Raw genomic sequence first — 24,618 nt, 5'->3', positions numbered from 1 at the left:
CGTGATGTTGTCCGACTGAAATCTGATGAACCTCAGGGTTGCTAACTGAGGCCAAGCTAGAAGAGCAATGAATATTGCTCTTAACTCCAGAATATTTATTGGGAGGAGTTTATCCTCCTGAGTCCACGATCCCTGAGCCTTCAGGGAATTCCAGACTGCACCCCAACCTAGAAGGCTGGCATCTGTTGTTACAATTGTCCAATCTGGCCTGCGAAAGGTCATACCTTTGGACAGATGGACCCGAGATAGCCACCAGAGAAGAGAATCTCTGGTCTCTTGATCCAGATTTAGCAGAGGGGACAAATCTGTGTAATCCCCATTCCACTGACTGAGCATGCATAATTGCAGCGGTCTGAGATGTAGGCGCGCAAATGGCACTATGTCCATCGCCGCTACCATTAAGCCGATCACTTCCATGCACTGAGCCACCGAAGGGCGCGGAATGTAGTGAAGAACACGGCAGGAATTTAGAAGCTTTGATAACCTGGACTCCGTCAGGTAAATTTTCATTTATACAGAATCTATCAGAGTTCCTAGGAAGGAAACCCTTGTGAGGGGTGATAGAGAACTCTTTCCCTCGTTCACTTTCCACCCATGCGACCTCAGAAATGCCAACACTATGTCCGTATGAGATTTGGCAATTTGGAAGTTTGACGCCTGTATCAGGATGTCGTCTAGATAAGGGGCCACTGCTATGCCCCGTGGTCTTAGGACCGCCAGAAGAGACCCCAGAACCTTTGTAAAAATTCTTGGGGCTGTAGCTAACCCGAAGGGAAGAGCCACAAACTGGTAATGCCTGTCTAGAAAGGCAAACCTTAGGAACCGATGATGATCTTTGTGAATCGGTATGTGAAGGTAAGCATCCTTCAAATCCACTGTGGTCATGTACTGACCCTCCTGGATCATAGGTAGGATTGTCCGAATAGTTTCCATTTTGAACGATGGAACTCTGAGGAATTTGTTTAAGATCTTTAGATCCAAAATTGGTCTGAAGGTTCCCTCTTTTTTGGGAACCACAAACAGATTTGAATAAAATCCCTGTCCTTGTTCCATCTGTGGAACTGGATGGATCACTCCCATTATTAGGAGGTCTTGCACACAGCGTAAGAATGCCTCTTTCTTTATCTGGTTACAGATAATCTCGAAAGGTGAAATCTCCCTTGTGGGGGGGAAGCTTTGAAGTCCAGAAGATATCCCTGAGATATGATCTCCAACGCCCAGGGATCCTGAACATCTCTTGCCCACGCCTGGGCGAAGAGAGAAAGTCTGCCCCCTACTAGATCCGTTGCCGGATAGGGGGCCGTTCCTTCATGCTGTCTTAGAGGCAGCAGCAGGCTTTCTGGCCTGCTTGCCTTTGCTCCAGGCCTGGTTAGATTTCCAGGCCGGCTTGGATTGCGCAAAAGTTCCCTCTTGTTTTGTAGCAGAGGACCTGCACCTGCCTTGAAGTTTCGAAAGGCACGAAAATTAGACTGTTTGGCCCTTGATTTGGCCCTATCCTGAGGAAGGGTATGACCCTTACCTCCAGTAATGTCAGCAATAATTTCCTTCAAACCAGGCCCGAATAGGGTCTGCCCCTTGAAGGGAATGTTAAGTAATTTAAACTTTGAAGTCACGTCAGCTGACCAAGATTTAAGCCATAGCGCCCTACGCGCCTGGATGGCGAATCCAGAATTCTTAGCCGTTAGTTTAGTCAAATGAACAATGGCATCAGAAACAAAAGAATTAGCTAGCTTAAGTGTTCTAAGCTTGTCAAGTATTTCAGTCAATGGAGTAGCTGTCTGAAAGGCCTCTTCCAGAGACTCAAACCAGAACGCCGCAGCAGCAGTGACAGGAGCAATGCATGCAAGGGGCTGCAGGATAAAACCTTGTTGAATAAACATTTTCTTAAGGTAACCTTCTAATTTTTTATCCATTGGATCTGAAAAAGCACAACTGTCCTCGACAGGGATAGTGGTACGCTTTGCTAAAGTAGAAACTGCTCCCTCCACCTTAGGGAACGTCTGCCATAAGTCCCGTGTGGTGGCGTCTATTGGAAACATTTTTCTAAAAATAGGAGGGGAGGAAAACGGCACACCGGGTCTGTCCCACTCCTTAGTAATAATTTCTGTAAACCTTTTAGGTATTGGAAAAACGTCAGTACACACCGGCACCGCGTAGTATTTATCCAGTCTACACAATTTCTCTGGCACTGCAATTGTGTCACAGTCATTCAGAGCAGCTAAAACCTCTCCAAGCAACACCCGGAGGTTCTCAAGCTTAAATTTAAAAGTAGACATATCTGAATCAGGTTTCCCCGAGTCAGAGACGTCACCCACAGACTGAAGCTCTTCCTCAGCTTCTGCATATTGTGACGCAGTATCAGACATGGGCCTTAAAACATCTGCGCGCTCTGTATTACGTCTAACCCCAGAGCTATCGCGCTTTCCTCTGAATTCAGGCAGTCTGGCTAATACCGCTGACAGGGTATTATCCATGATTGCCGCCATGTCCTGCAAAGTAATCGCTATGGGCGTCTTTGATGTACTTGGCGCCATTTTAGCGTGAGTCCCTTGAGCGGGAGTCAAAGGGTCCGACACGTGGGGAGAGTTAGTCGGCATAACTTCCCCCTCGTCAGAATCCTCTGGTGATAATTCTTTTAAAGATAACAGCTGATCTTTATTGTTTAAAATGAAATCAATACATTTAGTACACATTCTCCTATGGGGTTCCACCATGGCTTTTAAACATAATGAACAAGGAGTTTCCTCTATGTCAGACATGTTTATACAGACTAGCAATGAGACTAGCAAGCTTGGAAAACACTTTAAATCAAGTTAACAAGCAATATAAAAAAATGTTACTATGCCTTTAAGAGAAACAAATTTTGCCAAAATTTGAAATAACAGTGAAAAAAGGCAGTTAAACTAACGAAATTTTTTCAGTGTATGTAACAAATTAGCAGGTCATTGCACCCACTTGCAAATGGATGATTAACCCCTTAATACAAAAAACAGATTAACAAAATGAAAAATATGTTTTTTAAACAGTCATAACAACTGCCACAGCTCCTACTTTTGAAGCCTTTTGAGCCCTTCAGAGATGTCCTATAGCATGCAGGGGACTTCTGAGGGAAGCTGAATGTCACAGTTTGTAATTTTAACTGCACCAACTGTAACTTTTATACTATAACAGTGGAAAGCCTCAGGAAACTGTTTCTAGGAAAAATAAAGCCAGCCATGTGGAAAAAACTAGGCCCCAATAAGTTTTATCACCAAAGCATATATAAAAACGATTTTAAACATGCCAGCAAACGTTTTATATTGCACATTAATCAAAGTATATACCTCTGATAGCAAGCCTGATACTAGTCGCTATTAAATCACTGTATTTAGGCTTTAACTTACATTAATCCGGTATCAGCAGCATTTTCTAGCAAATTCCATCCCTAGAAAAACTTAACTGCACATACCTTATTGCAGGATACCCTGCACGCCATTCTCCCTCTGAAGTTACCTCACTCCTCAGACATATGTGAGAATAGCAGTGGATCTTAGTTACTTCTGCTAAGATCATAGAAAACGCAGGCAGATTCTTCTTCTAAATGCTGCCTGAGATAAAATAGTACACTCCGGTACCATTTAAAAACAATAAACTTTTGATTGAAGAAAAAACTAACTATATTTTACCACTTTCCTCTAACTACCTCCAGCTATGTTGAGAGCTTGCAAGAGAATGACTGGATATGGCGGTTAGGGGAGGAGCTATATAGCAGCTCTGCTGTCGGTGATCCTCTTGCAACTTCCTGTTGGGAAGGAGAATATCCCACAAGTAATGGATGATCCGTGGACTGGATACACCTAACACGAGAAAGACAATGATTTAACACTTACTCTGAATTTCAAATAAGCAGTAGATTTTTTTCTGTCAAACTTATTTTTTTCTCCCATTTTCCAGTTCCCTGTATCATGTGACAGACATCAGCCAATCACAGACTAGTATACATACACCCTGTGAGCTTTAGCACATGTTCTCAAAAAAGTGTGTTTATAATAAGGTTGTGCCAACATTGATAATGGAAGTAAATTGGAAAGTGTCTTAAAACTGAATGCTCTATCTGAATCAGAAAAGTATATTTTGACTTGCGTGTCCCTTTAAATACTGTTGGATTATACTATACTTATGTAAATTTTATGCATTGCCTGTATATTCCAGATGGCTTCCAAGTGAAGAACTCATTGGTTCAGCCAGCTCCTGTTACAGTTACCAATGGAGAGAAAATTACCTTATAACTCTGTGCTACAAAGCCCACTTAAACGTCTCCAGGTGACTCCTCCTGTACTCTTCTTTTGGTGATAAGCTAAGCATGAAATGACTTGCCAAATATTACCTTCTCCACTGTGTGTCATTACATGCAGCTTCCAGCATAATAGTCTTTAAAGTTATTTAATGATACCCTGTGCACATGAACAGCAGCAACATAGGAATGCAGTAAAAAAAATCCCACTCTTATTAACCTGCTCAAAGTTAGACAGCAGCATAGTAATGCACGTGGCAGCAGGTGCATTTGGGAAACAGACTGCTATAGAGATTATTCTGGCTCCATGCCCCAATTGTTAGTCACTATTAGAAACCTGCGCCTCTATTTGTGAAGCCCTGACCTATACAATTTAATACAATCTTCAGGCCAGAACACAATGCATAAAAACAGTCAAAAAAGAGAACGAAAGTACGAAAGAGTAAGAACTTTTGGAAATCTAAATAAACATAAAGAAACTCAAGTCTATTCTCCCAACCAGTAAAAATTAACGGCATCAAAGAAATTAAAATTTAAACAAAAGGAATGTGTACAATTGAAAGTGTGAAGTCACGATAATCATACTATGGATCTGTGTGATTTTATTTATACAGAGAAGAAATATACGTTAAGTGTTGCTTGAAAAACAAAAAGTATGGTTACTCGATAACTTATTTCATGATGGTGAGAGTCCACAAGCCACAATATGTGGGATAACTCCAGTCCACTAGGAGGAAGCAAAAACACCCAACATAACAGAGCTTCTAAGCACTCTCACTTTCCCATAATTCCTCATTCATACATATGGCCAAGAGAAGGGAAACATTTAGAAAAGTAGGAAAGATAAAGCAGGGTAAGCTGGTACTGCTGCTAACTGTACAAAAAGCCAAGGGCAGGACTCGTGGACTCTCTTCATGAAATAAATACATTTATCAAGTAGGCAATCATTTTGTTTTCTTTCACATGGATGATTGTGGAAGTCCACGAGCCATTATATGTGGGATCCTATACCCAAGCAGTCCTCGAGACCACCATGGAAAAAGGGTGGAGAAACAGTTAAGCCAGGAAAGGCACTAAACAGACAGATTGGCCTACAGAACTTTTCCTATCAAAAGCAGTCTCGAAAGAGGCAAATGTGTCAAAATGGTAAAAGTATGCAAAGAGGACCAAATAGCTGACTGACAAATTTGTTCAATGGCTGCTTCATTCCTAAAAGTTTAAGGAGGTGGAAACTGTTCTAATAGAATGAGTAGTAACTTTGTGACAAAATTAGGTGTTCAAGCACCATGCAGTCAAACTTAGAGATTTAAGGTCTTGTTGAAAGAAGGGACCTTGATAGAGAAGATCCTCCATAAAAGAAAAAGATACCAAGGTTGGTTGGAGGACATTTGAATTAGACCAGCATACTAAGTCCTTTGATGCCATGCTGGAGACATCAGTATTACACAGGCTGATTCTAGTTTATTCCTGGCTATTACCCTGAATAGTAACACAAAGAGTTAAGATGTAAATCAGATTGAATGACCAGAGAATCACTAGAGGATCTATGGATCCCAAGGTCTCCGACAATAATGGGGTGGCTTGTGATTCATGAGGTCTGCTCTGCACAAACGACTCAAATTCAGATCAAATACCTCCTGATTTAGGTATCATTTGTCACAGTGAAGGTATTGATGACTGAGAAAGTCAGCTACCCAGTTGTTTACACCCAGGATTTGGATTGGTAAAATCATGCAATAATGGTGTTCTGTTGAAGTCAGAATGTGGGGTACCCTTTTCATTGCTAAGGCTCTTTAAATGCCACCCTGGCGATTTATGTAAGCCACCTCAGTCACATTGATTGAAACCCTCAGACTGTCAGTGGTAATCATAATCACCACCTATGTTGGGCAAAGAAAGGCCCGTCCCTTGAAGAAGAGATTAGTGAGTTTGCTACTATGTTAGGGATTGTGAACAGAAGAAGTTTAGCAGTGCACGGCTACATAATTCTTCATTAAATTAAATTAAATATACATAGAATCTGGCTAAAAAACACTCCTCTCACATGTCAGAGACTGCTTTGAAGTCTAAAAATATCTTCTAAGACCGATACTTGTAACCTTGTTCCACTGCTGCAACATTTTTAATTGTAGAGGATGTAATTTGAATCTGACAAAAGGCACAGCCTCTGAAGCCACTACCATGAAATCTACTTCTGTGCAGTTCCCCCTGATGATAGATGTAAGCTACTGCTGTGACATTGTCTGACTGGAAACTGAAGGACCCTGAAAATTGAGTTGCAGAAGTAACATAACTCCTTGTGTTCTGAGACCCCCAGAATGCACCCGAACCAGAGAGACTAGCATTTGTCGAGATCACAGTCCAATTTGGATGGACAAAAGGTGCCCGCAGAACAATAGACAGATGATTGATCAACCAAGACAAGGATTGTCATGTATTGTCATCCAAAAGAATCTTTTGAGCCAACTGAGTGAGATCCCTACATTACTAAAGAAGTAAACAAAGCACTGCCCGAAGATTACACAAGCTAAAAATAACTTTAGCCCTCTCTGTTCTGTCAAGGAAAGTCTTATGAAAACTGAATCTATTATTAAACCCAGAAAACTAATCCTGGACTGAGGGGAAAGAAAGATTTTTGGAAAATGTACTTTCCAACCATGCTTTTGAAGAATCAACAAAAGTCAGTTGGTACGAGATATTGCTAAATGTAGACTGAGCCTGTACCAAAATATTGCCACGGTAAGGAACCACAGAAACACCCTGAGATCTTATTACCAATAAGAGAGATCCCAGAACCTTCGTAAAAATTCAGGGAAAGGCATCCAGACCAAACAGAACAGCAACAATCAGATCTATATATGATCTATATATGACTTGAACTGTCCTCTTTGGACAAGAGGAATAATTATCTGAATGGTCTCCATCTTGAAAGAAGTAACCCTGAGAAACTTGTTTCAAGTTTTCAAGTCCAGACCATGTCTGTGAAATCCTTCTTTCTTGAGACAATTAAGAGTTTGGAATAAAATCCCTGAACCTGTTCCAAATCTAAAACTGGAACTATTACTCCCATAAATTCCAGATCTGAAATAGACTGAAAAAAGGCTCCTGCCTTTACAAGATTCTTTGGAACATGAGAGAGAAGAAACCTACCTTTATCTGAAACCTATTATGTACCCTTGGGAAATAATGTTCAAAACCCATGGATCTTGAATAAAATTAAACAAACGCTTTCTAAAAACGGCATAAGCTGCCCCCTATCAGATGATCTGGATAGGGGGCTGCACCTTCATGCAGACTTGGAAAACATAATTTATGCTTACCTGATAAATTTCTCTCTTGCGATGTATCGAGTCCACGGATTCATCCAATACTTGTGGGATATTCTCCTTCCCAACAGGAAGTGGCAAAGAGAGCACCCACAGCAGAGCTGTCTACATAGCTCCTCCCCTAACTCCACCCCCCAGTCATTCGCCCAAAGGTTAGGAAGAAAAAGGAGAAACTATAGGGTGCAGAGGTGACTGAAGTTTTTTAATAAAATATACTACCTGTCTTAAATAGACAGGGCGGGCCAAGGACTCGATACATCGCAAGAGAAAGAAATTTATCAGGTAAGCATACATTTTGTTTTCTCTTGCAAGATGTATTGAGTCCACTGATTCATCCAATACTTGTGGGATACCAATACCAAAGCTTTAGGACACGGATGAAGGGAGGGACAAGACAGGTACCTAAACGGAAGGCACCACTGCTTGTAGAACCTTTCTCCCAAAAATAGCCTCTGAAGAAGCAAAAGTATCAAATTTGGAAAATTTGGAAAAAGTATGAAGCGAAGACCAAGTCGCCGCCTTACAAATCTGTTCAACAGAAGCCTCATTTATAAAAGCTGGAAGCCATTTATAAAATGTGGAAGCCACTGCTCTAGTAGAGTGAGCAGTAATCCTTTCAGGAGGCTGCTGGCCAGCAGTCTCATAAGCCAAACGGATGATGCTTTTCAGCCAAAAAGAAAGAGAGGTTGCCGTAGACTTTTGACCTCTCCGCTTTCCAGAATAGACAACAAACAATGAAGATGTTTGACGGAAATCTTTGGTTGCTTGTAAGTAGAACTTTAAAGCACGAACCACATCTAGGTTGTGCAACAGACGTTCCTTCTTGCAAGAAGGATTAGGACACAGAGAAGGAACAACAATTTCCTGATTGATATTCCTATTGGAAACAACCTTAGGAAGGAATCCAGGTTTGGTACTCAAAACAGAATTTATGTTTACCTGATAAATTACTTTCTCCAACGGTGTGTCCGGTCCACGGCGTCATCCTTACTTGTGGGATATTCTCTTCCCCAACAGGAAATGGCAAAGAGCCCAGCAAAGCTGGTCACATGATCCCTCCTAGGCTCCGCCTTCCCCAGTCATTCGACCGACGTAAAGGAGGAATATTTGCATAGGAGAAATCATATGATACCGTGGTGACTGTAGTTAGAGAAAATAAATCATCAGACCTGATTAAAAAACCAGGGCGGGCCGTGGACCGGACACACGGTTGGAGAAAGTAATTTATCAGGTAAACATAAATTCTGTTTTCTCCAACATAGGTGTGTCCGGTCCACGGCGTCATCCTTACTTGTGGGAACCAATACCAAAGCTTTAGGACACGGATGATGGGAGGGAGCAAATCAGGTCACCTAGATGGAAGGCACCACGGCTTGCAAAACCTTTCTCCCAAAAATAGCCTCAGAAGAAGCAAAAGTATCAAATTTGTAAAATTTAGTAAAAGTGTGCAGTGAAGACCAAGTCGCTGCCCTACATATCTGATCAACAGAAGCCTCGTTCTTGAAGGCCCATGTGGAAGCCACGGCCCTAGTGGAATGAGCTGTGATTCTTTCAGGAGGCTGCCGTCCGGCAGTCTCATAAGCCAATCTGATGATGCTTTTAAGCCAAAAAGAGAGAGAGGTAGAAGTTGCTTTTTGACCTCTTCTTTTACCAGAATAAACAACAAACAAGGAAGATGTTTGTCTGAAATCCTTTATAGCCTCTAAATAGAATTTTAGAGCACGAACTACATCCAAATTGTGCAACAAACGTTCCTTCTTTGAAATTGGATTCGGACACAAAGAAGGCACGACTATCTCCTGGTTAATATTTTTGTTAGAAACAACTTTCGGAAGAAAACCAGGTTTAGTACGCAAAACCACCTTATCTGCATGGAACACCAGATAAGGAGGAGAACACTGCAGAGCAGATAACTCTGAAACTCTTCTAGCAGAAGAAATTGCAACCAAAAACAAAACTTTCCAAGATAATAACTTGATATCAACGGAATGTAGGGGTTCAAACGGAACCCCCTGAAGAACTGAAAGAACTAAATTAAGACTCCAAGGAGGAGTCAAAGGTTTGTAAACAGGCTTGATTCTAACCAGAGCCTGAACAAAAGCTTGAAAATCTGGCACAGCCGCCAGCTTTTTGTGAAGTAAAACAGATAAAGCAGAAATCTGTCCCTTCAAAGAACTTGCAGATAATCCTTTCTCTAAACCTTCTTGAAGAAGGATAGAATCTTAGGAATTTTTATCTTGTTCCATGGGAATCCTTTAGATTCACACCAACAGATATATTTTTCCATATTTTATGGTAGATTTTTCTAGTTACAGGCTTTCTGGCCTGAACAAGAGTATCAATGACAGAATCTGAGAACCCTCGCTTTGATAAAATCAAGCGTTCAATCTCCAAGCAGTCAGTTGGAGTGAGGCCAGATTCGGATGTTCGAACGGACCTTGAACAAGAAGGTCCTGTCTCAAAGGTAGCTTCCATGGTGGAGCCGATGACATATTCACCAGATCTGCATACCAAGTCCTGCGTGGCCACGCAGGAGCTATCAAGATCACCGATACCCTCTCCTGTTTGATCCTGGCTACCAGCCTGGGAATGAGAGGAAACGGTGGGAACACATAAGCTAGGTTGAAGCTCCAAGGTGCTACTAGTGCATCTACTAGAGTCGCCTTGGGATCCCTGGATCTGGACCCGTAGCAAGGAACCTTGAAGTTCTGACGAGACGCCATCAGATCCATGTCTGGAATGCCCCACAATTGAATTATTTGGGCAAAGATTTCCGGATGGAGTTCCCACTCCCCCGGATGAAATGTCTGACGACTCAGAAAATCCGCTTCCCAATTTTCCACTCCTGGGATGTGGATTGCAGACAAGTGGCAGGAGTGAGTCTCCGCCCATTGAATTATTTTGGTCACTTCTTCCATCGCCAGGGAACTCCTTGTTCCCCCCTGATGGTTGATATACGCAACAGTCGTCATGTTGTCTGATTGAAACCGTATGAATTTGGCCTTTGCTAGCTGAGGCCAAGCCTTGAGAGCATTGAATATCGCTCTCAGTTCCAGAATATTTATCGGGAGAAGAGATTCTTCCCGAGACCAAAGACCCTGAGCTTTCAGGGGTTCCCAGACCGCGCCCCAGCCCACCAGACTGGCGTCGGTCGTGACAATGACCCACTCTGGTCTGCGGAAGCTCATCCCTTGTGACAGGTTGTCCAGGGTCAGCCACCAACGGAGTGAATCTCTGGTCCTCTGATCTACTTGTATCGTCGGAGACAAGTCTGTATAATCCCCATTCCACTGACTGAGCATGCACAGTTGTAATGGTCTTAGATGAATTCGCGCAAAAGGAACTATGTCCATTGCCGCGACCATCAAACCTATTACTTCCATGCACTGCGCTATGGAAGGAAGAAGAACAGAATGAAGTACTTGACAAGAGCTTAGAAGTTTTGATTTTCTGGCCTCTGTCAGAAAAATCCTCATTTCTAAGGAGTCTATTATTGTTCCCAAGAAGGGAACTCTTGTTGACGGAGATAGAGAACTTTTTTCTACGTTCACTTTCCACCCGTGAGATCTGAGAAAGGCCAGGACAATGTCCGTATGAGCCTTTGCTTGTGGTAGAGACGACGCTTGAATCAGTATGTCGTCCAAGTAAGGTACTACTGCAATGCTCCTTGGTCTTAGCACCGCTAGAAGGGACCCTAGTACCTTTGTGAAAATTCTTGGAGCAGTGGCTAATCCGAATGGAAGTGCCACAAACTGGTAATGCTTGTCCAGAAAGGCGAACCTTAGGAACCGATGATGTTCCTTGTGGATAGGAATATGTAGATACGCATCCTTTAAATCCACCGTGGTCATGAATTGACCTTCCTGGATGGTAGGAAGAATTGTCCGAATAGTTTCCATTTTGAACGATGGAACCTTGAGAAATTTGTTTAGGATCTTGAGATCTAAGATTGGTCTGAATGTTCCCTCTTTTTTGGGAACTATGAACAGATTGGAGTAGAATCCCAGCCCTTGTTCTCCTAATGGAACAGGATGAATCACTCCCATTTTTAACAGGTCTTCTACACAATGTAAGAATGCCTGTCTTTTTATGTGGTCTGAAGACAATTGAGACCTGTGGAACCTCCCCCTTGGGGGTAGCTCCTTGAATTCCAGAAGATAACCTTGGGAGACTATTTCTAGCGCCCAAGGATCCAGAACATCTCTTGCCCAAGCCTGAGCGAAGAGAGAAAGTCTGCCCCCCACCAGATCCGGTCCCGGATCGGGGGCCAACATCTCATGCTGTCTTGGTAGCAGTGGCAGGTTTATTGGCCTGCTTACCTTTGTTCCAGCCTTGCATTGGCCTCCAGGCTGGCTTGGTTTGAGAAGTATTACCCTCTTGCTTAGAGGATGTAGAACTTGGGGCTGGTCCGTTTCTGCGAAAGGGACGAAAATTTGGTTTATTTTTAGCCTTAAAAGACCTATCCTGAGGAAGGGCGTGGCCCTTACCCCCAGTGATATCTGAAATAATCTCTTTCAAGTCAGGGCCAAACAGCGTTTTCCCCTTGAAAGGTATGTTAAGCAATTTGTTCTTGGAAGACGCATCCGCTGACCAAGATTTTAGCCAAAGCGCTCTGCGCGCCACAATAGCAAACCCCGAATTTTTCGCCGCTAATCTGGCCAATTGCAAAGTGGCGTCTAAAGTAAAAGAGTTAGCCAATTTAAGAGCATGAATTCTGTCCATAATCTCCTCATAAGAAGAATCTTTATTGAGCGACTTTTCTAGTTCGTCGAACCAGAAACACGCTGCTGTAGTGACAGGAACAATGCATGAAATTGGTTGTAGAAGGTAACCTTGCTGAACAAACATCTTTTTAAGCAAACCCTCTAATTTTTTATCCATAGGATCTTTGAAAGCACAACTATCTTCTATAGGGATAGTAGTGCGTTTGTTTAGAGTAGAAACCGCCCCCTCGACCTTGGGGACTGTCTGCCATAAGTCCTTTCTGGGGTCGACCATAGGAAACAATTTCTTAAATATAGGGGGAGGGACAAAAGGTATGCCGGGCCTTTCCCATTCTTTGTTTACAATGTCCGCCACCCGCTTGGGTATAGGAAAAGCTTCGGGGGGCCCCGGGACCTCTAGGAACTTGTCCATCTTACATAATTTCTCTGGAATGACCAAATTGTCACAATCATCCAGAGTAGATAACACCTCCTTAAGCAGAGCGCGGAGATGTTCCAATTTAAATTTGAATGTAATCACATCAGGTTCAGCTTGTTGAGAAATTTTCCCTGAATCTGAAATTTCTCCCTCAGACAAAACCTCCCTGGCCCCCTCAGACTGGTGTAGGGGCATGTCAGAACCATTATCATCAGCGTCCTCATGCTCTTCGGAATTTTCTAAAACAGAGCAGTCGCGCTTTCGCTGATAAGTGGGCATTTTGGCTAAAATGTTTTTGATAGAATTATCCATTACAGCCGTTAATTGTTGCATAGTAAGGAGTATTGGCGCACTAGATGTACTAGGGGCCTCCTGTGTGGGCAAGACTGGCGTAGACGAAGGAGGGGATGATGCAGTACCATGCTTACTCCCCTCACTTGAGGAATCATCTTGGGCATCATTTTCTCTAAATTTTGTGTCACATACATCACATCTATTTAAATGAGAAGGAACCTTGGCTTCCTCACATACAGAACATAGTCTGATAGTTCAGACATGTTAAACAGGCATAAACTTGATAACAAAGTACAAAAAACGTTTTAAAATAAAACCGTTACTGTCACTTTAAATTTTAAACTGAACACACTTTATTACTGAATATGTGAAAAAGTATGAAGGAATTGTTCAAAATTCACCAAAATTTCACCACAGTGTCTTAAAGCCTTAAAAGTATTGCACACCAAATTTGAAAGCTTTAACTCATAAAATAACGGAACCGGAGCCGTTTTTATATTTAACCCCTATACAGTCCCTGGTATCTGCTTTGCTGAGACCCAACCAAGCCCAGAGGGGAATACGATACCAAATGACGCCTTCAGTAAGCTTTTTCTATGTATCTGAGCTCCTCACACATGCATCTGCATGCCTTGCTTCCCAAAAACAACTGCGCATTAGTGGCGCGAAAATGAGGCTCTGCCTATGATTAGAGAAGGACCCCAGTGAAAAAGGTGTCCAATACAGTGCCTGCCGGTTATTTAACATAATTCCCAAGAATAAAATAACTCCTCAAAGCTATAAACTATTAAAAATGCTTATAAATCAATCGTTTTAGCCCAGAAAAATGTCTACCAGTCTTTAAAGCCCTTGTGAAGCCCTTTATTCTTATTTAATAAAAATGGCTTACCGGATCCCATAGGGAAAATGACAGCTTCCAGCATTACCAAGTCTTGTTAGAAATGTGTCATACCTCAAGTAGCAAAAGTCTGCTCACTGTTCCCCCAACTGAAGTTAATTCCTCTCAACAGTCCTGTGTGGAAACAGCCATCGATTTTAGTAACGGTTGCTAAAATCATTTTCCTCTTACAAACAGAAATCTTCATCTCTTTTCTGTTTCAGAGTAAATAGTACATACCAGCACTATTTTAAAATAACAAACTCTTGATTGAAGAATAAAAACTACATTTAAACACCAAAAAACTCTAAGCCATCTCCGTGGAGATGTTGCCTGTACAACGGCAAAGAGAATGACTGGGGAAGGCGGAGCCTAGGAGGGATCATGTGACCAGCTTTGCTGGGCTCTTTGCCATTTCCTGTTGGGGAAGAGAATATCCCACAAGTAAGGATGACGCCGTGGACCGGACACACCTATGTTGGAGAAAACCACCTTATCTGCATGGAAAACAAGATAAGGTGAGTCACACTGTAAAGCAGATAATTCAGAAACTCTTCGAGCCGAAGAGATAGCTACCAAAAACAGAACTTTCCAAGATAGAAGCTTAATATCTATGGAATGCATAGGTTCAAACGGAACCCCTTGAAGAACTTTAAGAACTAAATTTAAACTCCATGGCGGAGCAACAGGTTTAAACACAGGCTTGATTCTAACTAAAGCCTGACTAAATGCCTGAACGTCTGGAACATCTGCCAGACGCTTGTGTAAAAGAATAGACAAAGCAGATATCTGTCCCTTTAAGGAACTAGCTGATAATCCCTTCTCCAATCCTTCTTGGAGAAAAGACAATATCCTAGGAATCCTAATCTTACTCCATGAGTAACCCTTGGATTCACACCAATAAAGATATTTACGCCATATCTTATGATAGAGTTTCCTGGTGACAGGCTTTCAAGCCTGAATCAAGGTATCAATTACCGACTCAGAGAAACCACGCTTTGATAAAATCAGGCGTTCAATCTCCAAGCAGTCAGCCGCAGAGAAATTAGATTTGCATACTTGAATGGACCCTGAATTAGAAGGTCCTGCCTCATCGGCAGAGTCCACGGTGGAACGGATGACATGTCCACCAGATCTGCATACCAAATCCTGCGTGGCCACGCAGGTGCTATCAAAATCACCAAAGCTCTCTCCTGCTTGATTCTGGCAATCAGACGAGAAAGGAGAGGAAATTGTGGAAACACATAGGCCAGGTTGAAGGACCAGCTCACTGCTAGAGCATCTATCAGTACTGCCTGGGGATCCCTTGACCTGGATCCGTAACAAGGAAGCTTGGCGTTCTGACGAGACGCCATCAGATCTAAATCTGGTGTGCCCCATAGCTGAATCAGTTGGGCAAATACTTCCGGATGGAGCTCCCACTTCCCCGGATGAAAAGTCTGACGACTTAGGAAATCCGCCTACCAGTTCTCTACCCCTGAGATATGGATTGCTGAAAGATGGCAAGAGTGAGTCTCTGCCCATCAGATTATTTTGGTCACCTCTATCATCGCTAGAGAACTCCGTGTTCCTCATTGATGATTGATAAAAGCTACAGTCGTGATGTTGTCCGACTGAAATCTGATGAATTGGGCCGCAGCCAGTTGAGGCCACGCCTGAAGCGCATTGAATATCGCTCTTAGTTCTAGAATATTTATCGGGAGGAGAGCCTCCTCCTGAGTCCATAGACCCTGTGCTTTCAGGTTGTTCCAGACTGCACCCCAGCCCAGTAGGCTGGCATCTGCCGTTACTATGACCCACTCTGGCCTGCGGAAACGCATTCCCCGGGACAGGTGAACCTGTGACAACCACCAGAGAAGAGAATCTCTGGTCTCCTGATCCAGATGTATCTGAGGAGATAAATCTGCATAATCCCCATTCCACTGTTCGAGCATGCACAGTTGCAGTGGTCTGAGTCGCCGCCTTACAAATCTGTTCAACAGAAGTCTCATTTTTAAAAGCCCATGTGGAAGCCACTGCTCTAGTAGAGTGAGCAGTAATCCTTTCAGGAGGCTGCTGGCCAGCAATCTCATAAGCCAAACGGATGATGCTTTTCAGCCAAAAAGAAAGAGAGGTTGCCGTAGCCTTTTGACCTCTCCGCTTTCCAGAATAGACAACAAACAATGAAGATGTTTGACGGAAAGCTTTGGTTGCTTGTAAGTAGAACTTTAAAGCACAAACCACATCTAGGTTGTGCAACAGACGTTCCTTCTTGGAAGAAGGATTAGGACACAGAGAAGGAACAACAATTTCCTAATTGATATTCCTATTAGAAACAACCTTAGTAAGGAATCCAGGTTTGGTACGCAAAACCACCTTATCTGCATGGAAAACAAGATGAGGTGAGTCACACTGTAAAGCAGATAATTCAGAAACTCTTCGAGCTGAAGAGATAGCTACCAAAAAACAGAACTTTCCAAGATAGAAGCTTAATATCTATGGAATGCATAGGTTCAAACGGAACCCCTTGAAGAACTTTAAGAACTAAATTTAAACTCCATGGCAGAGCAACAGGTTTAAACACAGGCTTGATTCTAACTAAAGCCTGACTAAACGCCTGAACGTCTGGAACATCTGCCAGACGCTTGTGTAAAAGTATAGACAAAGCAGATATCTATCCCTTTAAGGAACTAGCTGATAATCCCATCTCCAATCCTTCTTGGAGAAAAGACAATATCCTAGGAATCCTAATCTTACTCCATGAGTAACCCTTGGATTCACACCAATAAAGATATTTACGCCATATCTTATGATAGAGTTTCCTGGGGACAGGCTTTCTAGCCTGAATCAAGGTATCAATGACCGACTCAGAGAAACCACGCTTTGATAAAATCAGGCGTTCAATCTCCAAGCAGTCAGCCGCAGAGAAATTAGATTTGCATGCTTGAATGGACCCTGAATTAGAAGGTCCTGCCTCATCGGCAGAGTCCACGGTGGAACGGATGACATGTCCACCAGATCTGCATACCAAATCCTGCGTGGCCACGCAGGTGCTATCAAAATCTTCAGCGAATTCCTTCGCTGAAGATGGCTTAGGAGAAAAGGAAGGATCAACAATATCTTGATTAATGTTACGATTCAACACCATCTTAGGGAGGAACCCTAGTTTAGTGCGTAAAACCGCCTTATCAGAATGAAAAACCAGATAAGGGGGATCACATTTCTAAGCACAAATCTCAAAAACTGTGCGCAGAAGCAACAGCAAACAAAACAAAACATTCCAAGATAATTTTTGTCAACAGTATGCATAGGCTCAAACGGAGCCTGCTGCAAAACACTAAGAACAAGATTGAGGCTCCAAGGCGGAGCTCCAGATCTAAACACGAGTCTGATACTAGCCAGAGCCTTAACAAAGGACTGCACATCCGGAAGCTCAGCCAATCTTTTGTGCAGTAACTCTAACAGGGCCAAAAACTATCCCTTCAGGGAACTAGCAGATAGGCCCTTCTCCAGTCCATCCTGGAGAAAAGCTAAAATTCTAGCAACCTTAATCTTATTTTTCTTTCTTTTTTTTATTTTTATTTTTTTCACTTCAATCTCCATCTGACATGGATACCAATAGATTAACTTTGGAGGACACTTTCATAAGACAGCAGGAGACATTTAATATTAGTGATATTTTTTTATTGATGGAACGCACTCTTATCAAGGAATACCGTATTTGGTGGGATAAGAGAGCGCTAGAGAAATATCTTCTACTTGAACTTATACCCAGAGGCTTACGCCTGAACAAGTTTACTGCTTTTCAAGTTGATGATTATGACTTTATTAACGAATGGAACGCAGCACTCTCAGAGTGCTCCAAAGTATTGATGGGTATTATTGTTAAATACAAAGATATACAGTTGACAAAAATAAGAGAAGATGTAGCTGGCATACAATCTAAGCTAAATGAGTTTGTGGATCATCCTAAATATAACGATCTAGACAAGCTATTAAAAGAGAGTGTTGACAAATTCAGATTGGAGCTTGATAACTTCAAGCTCCGTAAATTCAATCGTGATAATGAGGATTACCTCAACAATAGAGTGTATATCTGGCACACAAACACTAGAAATACTAGGAATAAGAGAAGGTGGGGCAGTGTCCCCCTCTCACATATGAGTCATATAAATATCGCTCATATTGTTTTCCACAACACAATATGTATTGTTAGCTATTTACTGTATAAATATTCATTTGAATGTTTGGTATATCCTAACACAATTTTTTTAAATTATTTACAATTTGCGATGTTAATAGATTTTTAGGAGTTTTATTCTTCACTCTTTAGTGCAAAATGATAATTCTTCACTATATAGTGTTTAACAAACTAATCATGAGGATCTTAGTTTTGTATAAATCTCTTTGCAGCTACAATGGTTATACTGTAATTTATTCAATGTGGATATACATCTATACTTTGGAGCATGTATTAATGTGCAAATAAACACTTTGTCTTTAACTAGTATATCATATCAGCAAAAAGGACTTTGTTTAAATTTAAGAGTCAGATGATGTAACAATGCAGTTATTTATATGCCATTTTGAAACAAATTAGTATGCAGTACTCCACAGCTGTGCACCGCTTTACTTTAATTGGACCTGACTATTTAAAGGATTCCAAAACTTTACTTTTTTAAGCATAAAATGACTATCGATTTCAAATCAAAAACGTTTGTATGTCATACCTTACCTACTTTTACAGCATAACGATGTTTCTGAATCTCATAAGATTATAATTTATTTTTCGTTGATGACGTCAGTAAAGCCATCCCTCTAATATGGGCCGTTCTCTAACAATCAATCGCCAATCCTATTGCTATTTTGTGCATATCATTAAGTGATGTCAGCATGCACATTGTGATCCGCATATGCTAGCTCCGATACCACACTTACCCATAGAATGCTTTTGAGCAGAGTAATAATTAGTATAATAATTTTTTTATTTTTTTATATACCCATTTTATTATTTTGGTTTTGAATTATAATAATAATATTATTGAATAATAATATAACACTCCCTGATCGCAAGATTATTTTCTATGAGTTATTAAAATATATACCATACATAAAGTGATCATTTTTATTGTGAGCTGTATGTATTATATTGACATATGTTCAAAAATAGTAGGGGTTTCATTCATAATTTTTTTAGTTGATCTATAAATATAGCTGTAATGCTCGTTATTGTTAGGGAGATTCTCACAGCGCTCCGTTCTTACCTGCTCTATGCAGCGTGACCATCGCTCTAAAATCGATACAGAGATCCTGTTGGTTCGATGGTCAGTGACGTATAGCATGACGAGTCCAGAAAATCGCGCATGCACATAGCGGCAAAAGTCCGCCATTATGATAACCTGGGTTATCGGTCAGGACTGGAAGATGCAAATACAGTAGCTAGCTGTGGGTTTGGAATTTAATTGATTTTCAAATACAGATTTCTCAACAAAGGTAAAAATATGAAACACAATGACATTTACAAATATATGTCAAATATAATAATATTGCGATTTAAGAAAAGTTTTTTTCATGGTTTAGTGTCCCTTTAAGGGTGCAAACCGGATGCTCACCATGGTCTATGATTAAGGCTACTAACCAGCCGAAACGCGTAAGACCGACTGGCCAAGCTGTGGATTAATGGCATACTCTTTTTATTTCCTTTTCTTCTAACCCCACAGCTTTTTTGAATGATTTTTGTATGTGTTCTTTTATCTATTAAACTTACCCCATTCGTTTGAAGTGGCTCGCTGGATTTTGTTCTCTTTCTAACCTTAATCTTATGCCAGGAAAAGCCACACTCTTCACACCAGTACAAGCAAGATAATGCAAACCTCAGGAACCGAAAATGTTCCCTGTGAATCAGAACATGAAGGTATGCAGCCTTCAGGTCTATTGGTCATAAGCTGTCCTTCCTGAACCAGAGGCAGGATTGACCGTATTGTCTACATCTTGAAAAAGGGAACACTCAGAAACTTGTTTAGGCACTTTAGGTCCAGAATTGGACAAAAAGTTCCCTCCTTCTTTGGAACCAAGAAAAGGTTTGAATAAAACCCCAAACCTCTTTCTGATGTAAGTACCTAGACAATTACTCCTAGAGAGGAGAGATCCCGTACGCAACCTAAAAAGGCAGCCCTCTTATCTGGTCTTGTTGAAAGACTGGAGAGTAGGAATCTGGCCCTGGGTGGATAAGACTTGAATCCTATCCTGTATCCTTGAGATTCAACCTCCAGGAACCAAGGATCCTGTACATCCTGGAACCAAGAGTCTGAAAAAAGAGACAGTCTGCCCCTTACTCGATCCGATCCCGGATCCTGGGCCGCCCCTTCATGCTGATTTGTTCTCGGCGGGCTTCTTAGTCTGTTTGGACTTATTCCAGGAGTGAGCCGGCTTCCAAGTACTCTTGGGCTGCTCGGACTTGGAAGAGGACTGCTGTCATTGCGACTTGTCAGCACAAAAGGAACAAAAATTAGACAGTTGCTGTCCCTTAGGCCTATTCTTCTTGTCCTGCGGTAGGAAGGCACCTTTCCATCCGGTAACCGTAGAGATAATGGAGTCCAGCCCTGGCCCAAAAGAAAGGAGTCCAAGACTTCAACCAAAGAGCCCGGCGGGCTAGAACCGCAAAGCAAGCAGCCTTTGCATTTATGTGAATAATCTGCATATTTGCGTCACAGATGGAATTAGCAATTCTCAGTGCCTTAATTCTCTCCTGAATATCCTTGAGGGGAGTCTCCACCTCAATGAGCTCCGACAGTGTCGCACCAGTAGGTAGCTGCTCCAGCAACCACGGCTACAGCTGCCACCGGTTGAAATAAAATCCCTGTATGTTGAAACATCTTACTCAGAAAAGTTTCCATTTTTTTATCCATAGGCTCTCTAAAAGAAGAACTATACTCCAGAGGGATAGTAGTATGCTTAGCCAGCATGGAGAGAGCCCCACAAATCTAACTGAGAATCAGGGACCGGGAATAATTTTTTAAAAGTAGAAGGGGGGGGGGAGAATATCCTACTCTTTCCCATTCATTACCAATAATGTTCGCCATCTTAACTGGCACAGGAAAAGTTAGAGAGGCCTTTCTATCTTCGTAAACTCTGTCTAATTTTAAATCTAAAGAAGGGTTCCTCCGCTAAAGGAGGTTTAGTAACTGAAGTCTCTGACTCAGAAAGTTCACCCTCTGAAGCTACAGAAGTGAACTCATCCTAGGATAGCTGGGATATAGTAACTAAATCCGACAAATATTTAGATGACTCTAGGTTAGGAGAACTATGTTTAACCTTTTTTTGCATTGTTAGAGCAAGGCAAGGCACTCTGGGCCGCAGACGCCACTGATTGTAACTCCACGGTAAAGTCCGCTGGAAAAAAGCCCCCTCCAGGTGGAGGATTAGTTGAGCCGCGGGGAACTGCATGTGGAGCGGGTAATGTAGAAACGGTAGTAATTTCTCGGGACCCAGATTCCTAAGAAGTAGACGGCTCAGAAGGGCTAATAGCGCTATGAGTATTAGCAGGCTTGTCTCCCTTCTTAGACTTTAGAACAGTGTTTAGGCAAATGGAAGAAAATTGAGCAGGCGGGCAAACCACAGCCTCCTCATAATATAAACAGGAATTATTAATCAGTACAGAAGGAGCAGAACCTTCTAATGTATCAGAATCCTCCATAGCGTTGTATATAGCCACAGAAGGACAATCAAAAAGAAATGCTTTTATTTAAAAAAACGGCATCGTAATACTCCCAATGGCTGGGGCACTCACCCCCTCCTAGACCCAGACAGCTAACAGTGAAAACGCTCTCCTCAGGAGTTATGTCTGCAGCAGAATCTTAGGAAATGAAAGAGATCGCACCCGGTCACGTGGTACATAAGACAGGAATTCCCCTGCTATGAAAAAGGGCGCCAAGCTATTATGAGTTGCGCAACACTTCAAAACCTGTTGGTTCCAAGCCAAAAAACACACCGTCAATGAGTCTAAAAAAAAACAAAAAAAAAAAAAAAAAACACATTAAGCAGATATAAATCCCCAAACTGTTCAAATAATCTCCCTGAAGTAGATAGTAACCCTTGATCCTATCAAGGTATAAAGGAGCCACAGGGTGACCCTGTATAGCGTTTTAAATTGTATATACTGTCTTTCCCTCCAGGATCCGTGCTGTGGAACAGTCACAGCCTCTCAAATGTGAAAGTCTTGCAGCAGCGCTTCTGACATGGACTTGAGTGTGTAGCAGCAAGCAGTGAAACACGTCAACACCGATTGCTCAGGAGCTGTTAGACGACAGTCTGGATGGGTTTGCAGAAAAACTTTCCCTGCATCTCCAGACTCTATCTTTCATCAATGCTCTCACTGAGAGGTTGACATGATTACTTAAAACTCCAGTCCTTTCTCGAAGGGAACATACCCATAACAGGACTATCCAAATCTTCTGACACTTCTCTGCCACCTCCAATAGTGACAAAAGGCAAAGAATGACTGGGGGATAGAGGAAGTGGGAGGGGTATTTAAGCCTTTGGTTGGGGTGTCTTTGCCTTCTCCTGATGGCCAGGTGTTGTATTTCCCAACAGTAAGAAATGAAGTCGTGGACTCTCCCTGCCTTATGGAAGGAAAACAACGGTCTGTGTTTTGCGACCCCTAGTGGCACTTTAGCAGAGACCCCCTTCTTTCACTTTCTTGGAGGGGGCATGGCAGCCAACATCTCAGATACAGAAGAGCATATAACATTTTTAAATCCTGGAGCAAAATCTGAAGAGATCCCCTTTGCAGTTTAAACAGAGAGGACAGATATCTTAAGAAGCAAGAGCAGTATTAGACTGATCAGAATGCAAAGCTCATCCATACATGATTTGCAAAGCTGAGCAAGGGGGGCGGTTATATCAACCATCTTGCAAACGATACACTAAATATTAGTAAAATGTATAGAGGATTTAGCTTCTGAGGTACAAAAATTAACAGAAGAGGGGACACAATCAATATGCTCCATAATTAATAATAGATTAAACAGGCAGGTAATGAATAAAATCAAAATACAGATAATGATTTAAACATTACATTAAAGGCAGGATAAAATAACCTTACACCCAAATAAAGCAGCACTTAGAAGGAATGAAAACTTACCCCTTCACCAGAGGCTAAAGCAGGCTTTAGGAGCATTAATAATCCATAGAGCATAGGATAAACGCTAACCCGACAACAGGACGATCTCACAGACATGCCCATAATACTAAGCGGGCACTAACGCACCTCAAGGCCAACATAGGGTGAAAATAAAGTACTTATAAACCCATGCAAAAAATGTCTACATAATAACCGGGTACTAACAACAATCCCCCACTCTTACCCGATAGGCACCCATACTACTGGCCTTACAATAGGCAGAAAAAATTGCTTCCAGTAGATAGCCAATTCAGTGCTGTACACATGACAACAGAGGATCTATATATTTATATGGAGTATAATGTTGAACCGACAGAAGGAGGCTAGGGACTGGTCCCTGCGACACCTATGGCAGACCTGCGACTAACTCCCATAGGGTGTTCCTATGCCACTACCCATACAGTCTGTAGCTCTCTGAGGGGAAACTAGGTTTCAAATCGGTCTGAGAACCCTTCTCACAAACCCCTGAAGCACCTTCCTTCTTCACCTTCCTCCTTTGAACGGCAAAGACAAGACTAGTTTCCAGAAAGGTGTGAGGGGTTTTAAGGGCTCTGGGGGTTTTGGGATATTTGCCTCCTTCTAGTTGCCAGGAGTAATGGATCATGGGCTATCACCACCTTTATGAAAGAAAAAGCTTCCTACAAGGCTAAATATCCTGTTAATCTGAGAGCCTGCTGCAGATGATGTGTGCACTAAAACCAACCACAGTAAAAAAAAAAAAAAAAAAAGTTAAAATATGCATATTGTGTTAAATGGGGTATGTCATTATGTCCCCAGGCTATGTGAAATATGTGTACGTGATCATACTAATAGGCTTCAGGCTATGACGGTGCCTGGTCATCACCTTCCATGCTCACCTTGCTCCCAAGTGTATGGACACATCTGAATCAGTGCAAGCACAGTGCCAAGGATCTGTAAGGTTATAACAAGCAGCTGCACCCTGTAAACCAGAGGATTGGCGGGCATGCCCACATTTCACCTGGGAGGATGGTGGCATCCTTGCACTAAGAGAATATAATTAATGTCTGGCTGAACTCTTGACCACCCCTCTCTGCCTGTTTGTAGGTTCTGAGGAGGAAATGATTCTCAATCAATGAAAATATCAAAGCTGGAAGTTTCACCTCACTCCTTGCTGGAGACAAAAAACTGACTGAAGGATTATCAGAAAGTGGGAGGGATTAAAAGCTCTATTATGTTGGGAGTTTTTGCCTACTCCTAGTGAACAGGAGCTTTATCCCACATGTGATGGACTCTCAACATCTTATGAAAAAAAATATTTCTGATAAGAAGTCTAATGTATGGGACATATAACCATTTAGAATATGTAGCTGAGAATGTGCATCTGACCTGAGATCTGACATTTTGGACAATAAAGTTGCGGCTTACTAAGGGTATGATTTTCATCTGAAGTTTACAGAAAACATTCTAAGAGGCCTAAAGCCTTGAATCTGGTGTATTGTCCCTAAAAAATAAAAAAATAAAAGGAAGAAGAAGATACAGGTCCCAAATATCATGCTCATTTATTTATTTATTTATTGTTTTAATG

The 24,618-nt window shown here is 41.9% G+C and overlaps 1 protein-coding gene across 2 annotated transcripts in view; it reads right to left on the bottom strand.

The window, feature by feature from the left end:
* The window catches only part of LOC128649286 (guanine nucleotide-binding protein G(q) subunit alpha), a 466,803-nt gene that overhangs the window by 189,749 nt on the left and 252,436 nt on the right, over nucleotides 1-24,618 (bottom strand). The gene's annotated exons all lie outside the window — the stretch shown is intronic.

Source organism: Bombina bombina, chromosome 2 (genome assembly GCF_027579735.1).
Source record: "Bombina bombina isolate aBomBom1 chromosome 2, aBomBom1.pri, whole genome shotgun sequence".
Lineage (NCBI taxonomy): Eukaryota > Metazoa > Chordata > Amphibia > Anura > Bombinatoridae > Bombina > Bombina bombina.
The sequence above is the reverse complement of the archived record's forward strand: the minus strand, read 5'-3'. Positions and strand labels throughout refer to the sequence as shown.